General features: G+C 45.6%; 1 protein-coding gene across 1 annotated transcript in view; it reads left to right on the top strand.

The window, feature by feature from the left end:
- Window positions 1–12,397, top strand: part of LOC122796733 (desmocollin-3-like) — a 1,348,840-nt gene that overhangs the window by 185,283 nt on the left and 1,151,160 nt on the right. The gene's annotated exons all lie outside the window — the stretch shown is intronic.

Here is a 12,397-nt window from a genome sequence, read left to right as displayed (position 1 = left end):
GAGCAGCAATGACTACTTTGCCCCCTCCCTCCAGGAAAACTAGAAGGAAGACTATCCCTGTTCAAAGAAAACTGGACACTCAACCTTCAGACCCACTTGTCCTGAAGTAATATCATAGACAGCTACAAGCTCATTTTATCAAAGAGCCTTTAAGATTCTCAGGTTACCCAGATGTCCTACTAAACCAAAAAAAACAGGCAATTTCTCAGATTCATAACCTATGCTCACAGGCCTCTATGGAACCGGTACCAGACCTTCAAATAGGGAAAGGATTTTACTCCAGGTTTTTCCTGGTTCCTAGAAAGGAAGGCTCTTGCTGCCCTGTCCTAGTCCTGTCCACCCTCAACCTATCCCTTCTGATATCAAAATTCAGGATGCTGACTCTTCAGAAGCTTCTCCCCATGATAGCTCGTCAGGCCTTAGTGGTCACCTTAGACCTATAAGATGCCTACTTGCACATTCCTATCGAGGAATCTTGCCGAAGTTTTCTTCGCTTCAGGGCAGATACTAGTTACTTTCAGTTCTCTCACTGCCCGTTGTGAAGACTCTGGAAGCAGTAAACAAAACCGTATTTAGCTCTTGTGATTGCATTCTGCTGAACAAGAGGGTTTCAAATTTACCCCTGTCTGGATGATTGCCTCATTCAAGCCACGAGCTAGCCAAAGCTCCTCAAGGATCTGGCCTTCATACAGACTCTACTCTCCTCTTTGGGGTTCACTGTAAATCTCAACGAGTCCAACATAAACCTATCCAACCGGATAGTTTTCCTGGGGACTCTTCTGGATTCCTCCATTCAGAAGGCTTTTCTCTCTACATAAAAGCCTTTTTCTTGACTATTACTTTCAAAACATTGTGTAGAGGCAATGCTCATCAGCCAAAGAATTCCTCAGAGCATTAGGCTAAATGACACACTGTATCCTCATGATTCCTCTGGCCAAGCTGCACATCAGGGAAGCTCCAGTGGTACCTCAGGAATCTGTGGTGCCAGCACTCAGTCCCTGGAGACGCAAATTCCACTGATCCCTTGCCTCAAGGAGGAATTTGCATGGTGGACACAGGCTTATACCCAGAACCAGGGCCTGCCTTTCGGAATCGCTCCTCAGGACCAGACTTTAGCAGATGCCTTGGAGACAGCCTGGGGGGGGGGGGGCTCATTTTCAACACTTTCAGTCCGAAGGCAAATGGGAAGATCAGTTCAGATACAAGCACATAAATTGGAAAGAACTGATGGCGGTTCAAAAAGGCCTCCTAGCATCCAAAGATCAGTGGAAACCAAGGGTCCTATTAGTCAAGACAGACAACACCACAGTGATGTACGTAAACAAGCAAGGGGGGCACCCACTCATACCATGTTTGACATTTAGTTATGCATGTCTAGCAGATATTTCACTCCCTGGAACTTCAACTCGTGGCACAGTGCCTCCCAGGAAATCAAAGTACTCTAGCAGATCACTTCAGCAGGAGCCTGATGGATACCCACGAGTGGCATCTGCATCAGGAAACATTTCTCCGCATAGCACAGAAGTGGGGATCCTCGCAGATAGACCTCTTTGCTACCAAAAAAAATGCTCAACTGAAAACAATTCTGCTCCAGGAAAAAACTATCCACAACCTGGAGGACAGAATCTTTCTTTTTGAAGTCACAGTTTTGAAGTCGCAGTTCCTTTATGCTTTCCCTCCCTTGCCTCTTCTTCTAAGGGTTTTCCTAAACATTGGGGGGAAAAGGCCAGAGAGTCATTCTGATAGCCCCAGACTGACCTAGGCGACACTGGTGCTTTCTACTACTGAGTTTAATCAATGAAAAATCCTGACTGTTACCTCAAATACTGGACCACCTGACTCAAAGCAAGTGAAGGTTTGTACATCCCAACCTACAGAATCTCAAATTCTCAGCATGGATAATCCCATAGAATTCTACTCTTGAGCTCTCCCTAAGCAGACAAGTTCAAGACATCGTAAAAGAGGCTAGAAAGCCCAGCACTAGGAAATCATACTCTGTCAGTTTGAAAAGATTCTCCATCTGGTTAAATCAGTCAGTATCGCTACCATTTTAGATTACCTGGCTAATCTGCTGGATAGGGGCTTGTCCTTTTCCTCCATCAAAATTCATGCCTTTGCCATTTCTGCTCACTTCCCTACTCTTCCTTCTGTCTTTTCTTGCCCCCCTGATGACAGTTCCTCGGGGGGGGGGGGTCCACATCAGACCTCCCAGGAGACGATCCACACCCTTATGGGATATCTGTTTTGTTCTAGAAAAGCTGACACTACCCTTATTTGAACCATCAGCTTATGCTGATTTAAAATTTTTATCCTGGAAGACAGCCCAGATGTTCTTTGTGTTTCACTGTTGCAGTCATTACATTTGGGTAATCTCCTGGCAGGTTGCCCTCAGTCGGCCTGATTAACAAAGTCTTGGGTCCTGCGTTGGTTGCTGTCCCTTCTTCCATTACGTCTGGTCGTCAGGGGTGTAAAACCTGCAGCCAATGCCATTTTATCAGTCTTTCTTGCCATGCAGTGCTCGAAGCAGAAGCAGTTAGCAAGTGCCGCTCGGCCGACTCCTGAAGTTTTCATTTTCGAGTTTCAGAACCGAAGTCTTCAACTTGAAGTGAAGTACCCCGTTGGGGAAACTTTTTCTTGCTCCTTACCGATGTCAGTAAAAGTTAATAATTGCATTTCTTTTGGAATGCAAATACCTCCTAAAGATTTTCATTCATACTGTATTCCTTACCTAGGCCCTGACCACGACGTGCCTTTGTACTTCATTTAATCGGCGCACTATCCGTCGTCTGTATATTTTTGCCTCTAAATATTTCGGTTCTTGGTTTAATTATCCAGAAATGTCGTCGGTTAGCCATCTGACTACCGGGATTCCGAAAAAATGCAAAGATAATGCAAAGATAAAGACAGAGACAGGCCACTGAGGTCCAAAACTGCCGACGACACTTCTAAGCCAGTCGCCAGTTCGCTGGTACTCAGTGAGGCACTTTCGCAGCCCTTGGTACCCGCTACTTTTGATTCGCAGGCCTCTACTGAGACCCATTCGGAGTCTGGTATGCCGTGAGATACTTCAACTATGGAACCCGCAGATGTCTCTACCTTGGATGGGTCCATAGCCACTGTGCAGGCACCAGCTTTTGAGGGTGTATTCAAGCCTACAGACTTGCATATTAAATCGACATCGTCTTCATTACTAAGGCCTAAATCTCGATCCATATCTCAAAACAAGACGCCAAGACTACATGCTCAGGCCCCTATGCCTAAAAAAAAAATGATAAAAATGGCTTGAAGATCTAATTACTCTAATAGGGGGTAGTCAACCCCCCCCCCCCCAAGAGGCCTAGGGCTGAGCTTGATTATGAATCTTCTGATCAGGATTCTGTTTCTTCCGACTCTTCTGATGACCTGGATTTGTCCATATATACCTATGAGGATTCTGATGTAGAGGATTCCATTCCTTCTACTCCCCCTCCTGAGGATTTTTTTTTTTGGGGGGGGGGGGGACTTTACATACTTTAAGGGAGCATTTCCACTGGGAAAGCCAAAGAAGAGACTTAGGGATTTCCTCCTTCTACCTCAGCATAGGCCTTTGGCTATACCTTCTGTATTAGACAAAATCCTGTTGCCGATCCAGAAACTGTTTCTCAGGGGCCCAAGGGCATTAAGGCTTCTGCTGCTAAAAATTCTACCCCCTTCTGATAGAGACTCCAGGGCGCTGGATAGATGGGGTAAAAAGGTTTATACTTCTGCAACTTTGGCTATCAGAGCTTTAAACTGCCAATTTCATATGTACTGCTTAAACAGAAAATGATGTTGATTCCTGACTGTGTGGAAAATGATTTAAAGGATTTAATGCATTCTGCTGAACAAGTTGGAAAACAATACTTTGCAATGTGGCTTTGATTCTTTAGAGGCCTCTTGCAGGGCTGCTGTTATTGGCTCTGTGCTTAGAAGGCATGCTTGGCTTAAGGAGCAATTTTTGTCTGATCATTTTAAAGCTAAACTGTTGGATGCTCCTTTAAATCAGGACTGCCTGTTTGGCAGTAAGGCTGAAGAAGTTCTTTAAAAAGATGGAAGATAAAGCTAAGTCTATGCAAACTATTAAAGATTTTTTTTACAAGTGCAACCTCCAAGATTTAGTAGGCACTGGCCTACTAAGAATTGGTCCTTTCCAGTCCCTTCCAGGTCTTCTCAAGACAAACCCAGACACAGCAAAAACCCCAGGTTTCAGTCCCAGAGGACTCTCGGAACTAAGCAGTGGGGGGGGGGGGGCTTCACTTCCAAATCTGGAAATAACAAGACACCCCCTATGGTAAACAGTCTCAAAGACTTCCTTTTAAAATTCCCAAGCACTTATCTTTTGACCGCCTCTTTGGGGGTAAAGATTGCTCTTCATGCAAAGAACTGGGAACTCATAACCCAGGACAAATGGGTTTTAAATATAGTGTCCCACGGATACAGATTTCATTTCCACAAGTTGCCGACACCAAACGGGTGGCCAGACCTGCCCCCAAATCAGTGGGCAGAGGCTCAAAAACAAGTACTTTCCCTCTTAAGCATTGGGGCTATTCAACTGGTACCAGAAGAGGAAAAGGGACACGGTTTCTATTCCAGGCTTGTACCCAAAAAAGACAAATCATGGCGTCCAATCCTGAACCTGTCTACTCTAAACACCTTTCTGGAGATTCCAAAATTCAAGATGCTGACTCTTCACCAATTACTTCTATGCTAGGCAAAGACGCCTGGTTGGCAACTCTAGATTTAAAAGAAGCATACCTGCACATCCCAATCAGGGAATCTTGCAGAAGATACCTACGCTTCAAAGCAAGCTACTTGCATTATCAGTTCTCTGCACTTCCCTTTGGCTTGTCTACTGCGCCCAGGGTATTCACAAAGTGCCTGGCTCCAGTTATTGCATTTTGCAGGCAAAGAAATATTCAAATATATCCAAATCTGGACGATTGTCTAATTCAGACAGAAAACCAGGGCATACGTTTAAATCATCTGGCATTTGTAAAAAGGGTTCTAACTTGTCTGGGGTACACCATAAACAAAAGGAAATCACAACTGGTACCCTGTCAACAGATTACATTCCTGGATGCAAGCTTGAACACAACTGCCCAGATGGCTTTCCTCACGTCAGAAAAGCAAATTCATTTGATAACTTACTTCAAACAAGTGGCCACAAAAACCCTGCTATCTGCAAGACAAATACTACAAGCCTTGGGGTTCATGGCCTCCTGCATTCTTCTGATTCCATGTGCAAGACTGCATATGAGGAAACTACAGTGGTATCTAAAAAGTCTGCGGAGTCCACATTGTCACAGCCTGGAAACAATGATTCTGATCATACCTTGCCTACGCCTGGAGTTCCTATGGTGGGCAGAGGTCTGCCACCAAAACAAGCGACTAGGGGTAGTCCCTTGCCGCCCAAACCCTAACTACAGATACATCAGACTGTGCATGGGTGGCTCACCTGGCAGGGAAGTGCATTCAGGGCAAATGCAGACCAAATCAAATGCACCTACATATCAATTAAAAAGAAGTGTTAGCTGTACAGAATGCTCAGACAGCCTTCAAGGACTACATTCTTCCAGGACAACTAATCGTAAAGATGGACAACACCACAGTTATGTGGTACATAAGCAGGGGGGGTACACATTCTTACCCCCTCTGCAGACTAGCCATGGCATTGTGGAACACAGCCTTGAGCTACCAAGTGCATCTACAAGCTCAATTCCTGCCAGGAAAATTGAATACACTGACAGACTGACTAAGCAGCAACCTCATGGACCCACATGAGTGGAAACTGGAACCACGGATTTTCAACATGTTGACAAGCGAATGGAGGAGCCCAGACATAGATCTATTTGCCTCCCCCCAGAGCTACCAGTTGGACAAGTTTTGCACAAGGGCTCCTCACAAACTAGCCTGAAAAGTGGATGCTCTGTCCTTCAGCTGGAAAAACGTATCCGTCTACGCCTTCCCCCCTCTGCCTCTGCTCTCCAAAGTTCTACTAAAAGTCAAACAGGACAAACCAAGGATGATTTTGATTGCTCCAGACTGGCCGCACCAACACTGCTACCCCCTCCTGTGCAGTGTGTCGCAATTTCTCCATGGCACCTGCCTCAGACCCCTTCCCTGCTGTCTCAGCAGGAGAACCAAATTCTGCACCCTCAGCTTCTAGCATTGAACCTTGCAGCTTGGCTATTCACTTAAATTCAGCCTTACCTTCCCTTGGCAAACGTGATGGATGTCATTTTGGAGGCAAGGAGACCTAGTACTACAAAATCTTATGCTGACAGATGGAAAAGATTCTGTGCCTGGAACCACTCTTTAGGGATGAGCACAGCAGCTCCCAATTTACCTCAGATTTTGCAATACTTGGAGAAAAATCACTCTACCTCTTTTCGAGCCAGCTGCTGCAGCAGACTTATTTCTTTCTTGGAAAACAGCCTTCCTTTTAGCAATCACTTCAGCTAGAATGATATCTGATTTACAGGCCCTAATGGCAGTGGAGCCTTTCATCATTTTTCATGCGGATAGGGCATCTCTGAGAACCAGCCCATCCTTCATGCCCAAGGTGGTTTCTGGTGTGGCTCTTAATCAGTCCATTCATTTGCCAACCTTCTTTCCCAATCCACTGAACAAAGGGGAACGGATTCTGCATTTCTTGGATGTGCACAGACAACTTAGATTATACTTGGACAGGACTAAACCTCAAAGACAATCTGAGCAACTGCTGGTAGCATTTGCTGCAGGGGCAGAGGGGAAGGCTATTTCAAACCATTTCTACATGGATAAGCCATTGCATTCATTTCTGCTATAAGCACTATGGAAAACGTATCCCCCAGGGGATCGGATCTCACTCCACCAGGGCTGCATCTACTTCTGCAGCCTTTCTCAGAGGTGTTCCTACCAGGAGCTCTGTACATACTTTCACCAAGCATTATCATTACCAATTTTCTCTAAATCCAGAGCTGGCTTTGCCACTGCTGTTTTGCAGGGCCTTATAGCTGGCCCTAATGCTGTATAAACTCCTCCTCCCAACCATAGCTTTGGGAATCTACCCAAATGTAATGACTGCAACAGTGAAACATGAAGAACATAGTATGGTTTGTGTACACTTACCATAAATGTAGATGTTCGAGTGTATTCACTGTTGCAGTCCTGATTACCCTCCCTCCAGCCCCCTGACTTCTGTTGTCTATACCTCTATTCTTGTTTACTATGCTTAAAGCTTTTTGGTGTATTTGCTTTTTGTTGGAGGTGTAACCTTGTATATAATTGCTTCCCATTATGGGGGCACCTGACATCTGGGGCAAGAAAAAACTGATAAAATGGCATAGGCTGCATGTTTTATACCCATGACGACCTGACGTCATGGAAGAAGGGACAGCAACTGACGCAGGACCCAAGACCTGCCAGCAGATTACCCAAATGTAATGACTGCAACAGTGAATACACTCTAACATCTACATTAAGTGTACATAACTGTATTTTACTGGCTATCACAGCTGCTGGAAAGGTCTCTGCACACCAAGCTCTCATGGCAGTGGAACCATTTCTCATATTCCACCTAGACAGAGTAACACTCAGAACAAGTCCATCCTTCATGCCCAAGGGGGTCACAGACACATCCTTGAATCAAGCCATACACTTACCCACCTTCTTCCTCATACCTCAGAACAAAAGGGAAAGAATACTTAACTGCTTGGATGTGCACAGAAGCTTTGCTGCTATCTTGACAGAACTAAATTCAAAATGTCTTTGCTAGACACCCCCTTCAGGAAGGCAATAGAAGTGGAAAAAGACAAGCCCCTATTACCTCTCTCTGGCCTCTCTCCCTCAGATTCTGACAAATATGGATGGACAATTTCCTATGTTTTCCCCTGCCAGTCTGGTTGCTATGGGCATCCTGGGACAGTGTAGCAACTGCCTCATGTACACGGGCAGCCCTCTACTAGTACCACCTAGGAACACAATTTGTGAGAGATGCAGTTACATTAAGAATCTAAAGTCTATGCTCTCTCCCTCACAAGCTAGTATATCTGGTACTGAGAAGGTTGTCAACACAAACACCAAACCTCAGACACCACCCACACCTACACAACACACACCCATATATATGGAGGTCCTTAAAACATGTGCAAACAAAATAGAACTCGGAGGCAAAAACACACGTGAACTCCACTGCCCCCCACACCACACATCACATATAGTCCACATACCTGTGTTTCGCAGCCACTAAGGCCTAAACATAAACCTAACATCTTAGTCATAGGAGACTCACAGATTTGCCCCTCACCAGGCTGGATAAGGAGAAAATCACGGTTAGTTGCATGTCAGGTGCCAGAATCCGCCATATCACCAATGCAGTCAAGTCTCTCAACAACAGGTGTTATGACTCTGTCATAGTCCTTGTTGGTGTGAATGACTTGAGACTTGCCTCCCTGGACTACATGAAGAGAGACCTGATCAAGTTCGTTGAGTGTGTCCCGGGCATGTTCTTAGCCTTAAGCAGCATTCTACCATCACCCAGAATAATGCTTAAATTATTGACTTTAGCTATTGTCTTAGTTTCTGGTATCATTCCAAGGAGATCCAGTACCTGACAGCCTGGGAAGACATGATTGAAAAACCATGATGCTTTATCAGAGATGGCCTGCATCTATCTCCCTTAGGCTTCAGGCTTCTGGCAAAGACTCTTGCCTCCCTCTTAGTGCCTTTTTTAGGCAATGCCATGAGGTCAAAACTGCCAACATGAAAATTTTATCAAGATGCAAATTAAAGGTCATGCTGCTTAATGCCAGAAGTCTAAACATGAATCTACACTCATTGCAAGCATTCTTAACCCTGGAAGATGCTGACATTTGTGCAGTTGCAGAAACCTGGTTCAAAGCTGCAGAGAGCACCCCAGCCATACCAGGTTACTCATTATATCATACATTCGGACCCTAAACCGTGGGCAGCAAAGTAGAAGGTGGTGGAGTTGCAATATGTATAAAACACACAACACACCTCCAGGCTGATCAAACAATATGATGCACAGGAGACACTCCAACTGCAGTTATCCATTGACAAGGCATACATTCAAGTCCTATCTAGCTACAGGCCCCCAACTTTGACTCAAGATGCCCACTCCACCTGTCAGGACCACTTCAAATCTATCTGGATTCAACCCTTTACCCTAATCGTGGGCAACTTTACCCAACCGTAGATTGGAAGAACTACTCATGCAACAACACAAATGCCTGGAGATTCCTTGATTTCATTAATGCAAATGCTTTGGACCAGCTGGTCGACAACCCCCACAAGAGATGAAAATATCTTGGACTTGGTGTTAACCAACTTGAGTAACCACTGCAGCATCCCAATCCCTACAGTGTCATCCTCCCTGGTAAGATCCAACCACAGAGTGGTCACTTTCAAAGTCGGCATCTCCCCCAACCCCCCCCCCCCCCCAGCTAGGGTCAAACAATAAAAAAAAACTTCTCCAAAGCTGATTAGAACCTACTGAGAGAAGGTATAAACAACTTCACAGCCCCTCCCCCTCCATAGGAACTGGCACATATGTCCAAACCTACAACAAAGAACTGTGCAAGCATTTATATATCTGCTTGGAATCAGGATTACCTAACAGGACAAAATCATCCTTCTCAAGGAAGAGTAAACCTGTATGGTGGACGTCTGCAATTAATCAAAAGGAACAAAAATTGCTATCCAGGACCAAGAAGGAGCAGGTGCCTAATTGGAAGCAATCTCTCCTTAGCCTGAACAAGCAAATTAAATCCTCTATAACAAACTTAGAGTACAAACTGGCAACATCTATTAAAGACACTCATAAGGGCTTCTTCACATATGTCCGCAGTCTCAAAGGAAGCACTCAGATCTGCTCAGAACTGGTGGTTAAGGACACCACATACACAAACACTGTAGATATATAGCCAACCTGCTGGCAGACAGGTTAATTGAAAACTTCACCCCTCTGTTCCCCTCCCCATCAGTAAACAGGACTTCTCCAGCACCTGTCCCCCTGCCTTTATCTCTAGGGAACAAGTCACCACTGCCCTGTCAAAGGCAAAAAATGCAGCCTCCATGGGACCCGATAACACGCCAGGCTCATCCTACATGAACTCAGGCAGGAACTTGCAGCACCATTAGGCACCCTATTCAACCAAAGCCCGAGTACCGACCTCATCCCAACCGAGTAGCTGACAGCCACTGTCTTCCCTTTGCACAAAGGTGGAGCGTCCACCGATCCAGGAAATTAAAGACCCAGGCTGATCTGCAAGGCCATGGAGTGGATTGTCATGGGCCTCATTAACAAGGACATTGGCACCCTCCAAACACTCGATCCCACATAGTTTAGTTTCATCAACGGGAGGTCATGCCTGTTAATTTTGGTAGACTCTGAGACAGTCACCAAAGCCATGGACAAGGGGAAGACTGTGCACACCGCCTACCTTGACCTGGCCAAAAGCCTTCGATACTATTCCCTACTTGGGTGTAATAGATAAACTCTCTCAACTAAACATCAATCCGTATGTTACCAGATAGCAGAACCCATATAAAAAGAAACTGGGTGCACACCATGGTAGAACATAATGCTAAAGCAATAGTAAGCGCTTTCACTACCATCAAGGTAGCTTCATCAGACCTAATTAACAGTCTTCCCTCCACTATTTAAATTTTCACTGCTAGAACCCACCTAGTCAAAACAGGGGAAGCCACCTCAAGCAGTAGACTCATAATGAGCACTGTACCCCAGAGATCGGTCTTGGAGCCTCTGGTGTTTGGGATATACCTTTATGAGATGCAGGCCAAATCTAGTGGGCTGTGGCTGACCAAGTTTGCAGACTACTGCACACTGGGTGCTGTCATGAGTTCCCCCAGTGATGCGGACATCCTCCAAGAGGGTCTCACCGAAACAACTGGTGCCAGAAACATTGCAACTAAATGCCAAAAAAATGAATTCTCGTCCTGTTTGGGGGAGAGTGGCATTTCCACAAATTATCACATGAGTAACATGGTCCTAAGCACACAGTCAGTGGTGAGGGACTTGGGCATCCAGCTTGATAGCAACATATTCTTCCCTTATAAACCCATTATTGAGTACAGTGCCCCTTTCGACATGTACCTGACAAAACACATGCAGCAGCTGGAGAGACCACAGAGGTTCCTCACCAGGAGAATCCAAGGCCTCAAACATGTACCCTACACAAATAAGCCAAAAGCCCTGTCCCTCTACTCAGTCTCATACAGACTCCTCAGAAGTGACTTCTCTCTGGCATACAAAGCAATCTCGGACCCCGCCTTAATGGGACTGCTGCATATGCAGCAAGTTTATCTCCACTCGAGTAACCCACATACGTGACCTCAACCTGGTCTGTGACATCAGCAGGACTTGTTGGCGGGACAGATTTGTGTCCAGAGACACCGGCTTCTGTGGAATAGACTCCCTCTCCACGTCAAGCAGAGTACCTCCGTAACCCTTTTTAAGCGCAACCTGGATAACTGGATGAGGAAAAGAATATGCATCCCTGGGAATTCCACCTGTGTCCCTGCTGGACAGAGGCATTGGGTGCTGACTTGTAGGAACATGAGCTAAATTCTTGGCTAGGCTTGTAAGGGCCTCAGGGCCATTAGCGTAGTAACTTCCTATGATACTAGGAAAGGAGATCAACTCTTTGTGTCCTCTGCCACTGGCTCTGAAGGAAAACCAGTCACTAAACAGACTTGTTTCCAAGTGGATCTCCCACTGTATCTCCTTTTGCTACAGCAATCATGGCAAGAAGCCATCTGAATCTGTTAGGACTCACTTTACCAGGGCCACTTCCACTTCTGTTGCCTTCCTGAAGAGAGTACCTAGCCAAGACATTTTGGAAGCTGCTTCCTGGTCTGCAGTGCACACCTTCACCAAATCCTACCACTTGTCAGCCTTTTCCAAGTCTAGACCAGGGTTTGCCATTGCCATCTTGCAGGGAATCCTCTCCTATTCATGACCTTCCTTCTACCCTCATATCAGCTTTGGGAATCATCCCACAAGTCAGGACAACAACACTGAAACACGAGGAATATAGTACAGCCGTGTACACTTAGCATAAATGTAGATGTTAGAAGTGTATTCACTGTTGCAGTGTTCTTTCCCTCCCTCTTCCCCCCCTTTTCTTTTTGCATACAATAGTAATCTGATTTTACTGTCTTAAGTGACCAGAGGACCCCCAGGGTGTTTACCCAGCAGGCCCATTTTCAATCTTTGTCCCTTACTTATGGTTCATTCTGGGGGCTCCTACTAGCGGCAAGAAAAAAAATTAAGTCATGGCATTGGCCATCTCCCTTTATACCAAAGAGTACTGATGTCGGCCACCAGCCATAGGAGGAGGACGTTTTTTTACTC

Source organism: Protopterus annectens, chromosome 3.part0, assembly GCF_019279795.1.
Source record: "Protopterus annectens isolate FY-2018-M chromosome 3.part0, PAN1.0, whole genome shotgun sequence".
Lineage (NCBI taxonomy): Eukaryota > Metazoa > Chordata > Ceratodontiformes > Protopteridae > Protopterus > Protopterus annectens.
This window is presented reverse-complemented; position numbering and strand designations above follow the sequence as displayed.